The sequence below is a fragment of the Lactuca saligna genome, chromosome 8 (assembly GCF_052625555.1).
Source record: "Lactuca saligna cultivar CGN05327 chromosome 8, ASM5262555v1, whole genome shotgun sequence".
Lineage (NCBI taxonomy): Eukaryota > Viridiplantae > Streptophyta > Magnoliopsida > Asterales > Asteraceae > Lactuca > Lactuca saligna.
The window spans coordinates 167,523,418-167,526,103 of record NC_136424.1 but is presented as its reverse complement, the minus strand read 5'-3'; positions in this window follow the sequence as shown (position 1 = coordinate 167,526,103).

Genomic DNA, 2,686 nt, shown 5'->3' with positions numbered 1-2,686 from the left:
GTTCTCCATAACCATATTTGAAAACCGAGCTACAAATTTGGGTTAAAACAAGTGTCAAAAATTGGTTAAACCAAATGTGGGTTAACTTTAACGCTCTAAAAATTTAAACCAATTTAAACTTTTCAAAAACAACTTGTATTCAATAAGTTATTACAAAAAGGTTTTCAATACTTTTATTATCAGAGTATTCCCCAGAACCATATCATAAAACATAAACATGAGGAGCGGTACGATCACGCCTTTGCCTTGTCACGGTCTCCTGAAGTACCTGAAACATAAAACCACAATTGTAAGCCCGAAAGCTTAGTGAGATACCCCCAAAATACCAACCACAATACCACACATATCATATCACAACCAAAAAGAACAGCCAAGCACTTCGGGTCTACTGTGTGACTGGTTCGCCGCACCGGGCCTACAGTCCACCTGGTCTACCCTCCGAGTCTAGCCATATACATCAAGTCTGCAGTGTGGTTGGTCCGCCCGCACCGGGCATTCAACCCACCTGGTCCACTCTCTGAGTCTACAGTATGACTGGTCTGCCCGCTTCGGGCCTTCAGTCGACCTGGTCCACTCTCCGAGCCTCGACATGTCTGGTCCGCCCTCTTGGGACCTATAGCCTATCCGGACCGCTCGCTGGGTCTTCGGAATATCCAGTCCTCCGTGGGTATGTTGGCCTACAACACAAAGCAGGACCCGCCTCAACCCAACCCAATCAACCAACCATGTGCACATAAACATATAATCATATAGCAATTCACGATTAATCAATCAATTTAGCAGATCATACATATAGCACATCCCTACCAGGATACCGACCTAACCGGTCACTAGCATAGCATCATCCTGTAACCCAGGATACCGACCCTAACCAGGACTCTAACATATACCATCTTAACTACCAGGAAGCAACATAGCAAAGCAATAACATAACAACAACTACCCGGATTTCCATCCGATAAAGGGTCGGCCTTGGTGCCGTAGACCCTGTCGATATAGTGAGGATAACTCACCTCGTAACTGCTGACTGAAAAGATAATATCACGCTGCTCCAACCTCCGACACAAACTTCACCACTAGTCAATACTAAATAACCAAAAACAATAATTACCAAAATACCCCTGGAAGTCAATCTGGTCAACCCTTGGTCAAAGTCAAAGTCATCAGTCAAAGTCAAACTTCCCGAGTGACTCTACTCTTTGACTCATCGAGTCCCCATGCTCTGAAAACTCCCATATCGCGACTCAACTCGCCGAGTCGTCCCAAGACTCGCCGAGTCCAACAACTTTGAATCCCCTCACGCTTAACTCACCGAGTCATCCCTCGACTCGCCAATTCACCGTTCAACCCGAAAAGGTTAGGACTCCTCGACCAGACTCGCCGAGTCCAAGAACAGACTCGCCGAGTCCAAGGCAACATTCAACAGACTCGCCGAGTTGTTCTTCCAACTCGTCGAGTTCCTGCCTATCTTCATCCAACTCGCCGAGTCCACCCATGCGACTCGAAGAGTATCTCCAGCTCTTAACCCATGCAGTGGCTTTCTAAGCCATGCTGGGGCTCAAATCCATATATCTATCCTTCTACAATCTATCCCTCACGTAAAGTTACAAACTTTACGTGATATCAAGGAGATATAAACTCAAAACACACCAGGGCTTGGGTTTTAGACAAAAGGGGCTTCACCAATCATCCAAGGACTGAAACTTTATGAACTTAGGACTCAAAAGAGGTTCAGATCTAAAGTTTCAACTTCAGATCTAGCTTCTATAACAATTTCCTTAACCAAGGAAAACCCTAGCCTCCACATATGAATGATTCTAGAAGAAAAGTTCAAGGTAACAGCTTAATACCTCACAAATGTGTCCCAAACTAGAGTGGGTTCTGGATCCACATGAAATCCTTGATGGTTGCCTCTTGCTCTTCAAGTCTCCTCCATCAAATTCACTCCTCAAAGCTCCAAACACTCTCCAAGCTCTCACTCACGGCTATTAGGGTTTCTGGGACTCAAAGGGAATGTGAAGAGGCTGAAGAGAGGGTATTATGTATGGCACAAACTCCGGATTAGGGTTTTTCTCATTCCAGCACCAACTCGCCGAGTCCAGCCTCCGACTCGTCGAGCGGTCACTTAACGTGTGACCAAAATCGCGACTCGACTCGTCGAGTCTATCCATCGACTCGCCGAGTCAGACTTCCTTATTTACACTAAGAACCCTGAACTTGCACTTCTGAACTCGGGGTGTTACAATTCTCCCCCACTTAAATTAGGCTTCATCCTCGAAGCCTGCTGAGCCACACAATTCCTGATAATACTCCGACAATGCACCTCCTGGTATCGAACAACCCAGGTTCCTCCGATAGCTGCTATCGGACCTCTATAAAGTCCAACTCTTCTCTCCCATAGTTTCGAAAACTGATTCAAACCGGCCACCGACTTCTTTCTCTAATAACAACCCTCATTAACCAATGATCACCCGATGATACTTTCATCACCCCAAATCACAACAATTACTTGACCCTTACAAAGCTAGACATAACTCTGAACCACCGGGTCCTGACCCAATACCAAACTGCTACCCCTTTACTCAACTGGCATATCCTTTATCAAATTCACTTATGGGACTTATCCCGCTTTCCTTTCCGAATCCAACTTGTTTCTTTTCGAGCTGACAGAATGGCACATCCTTCA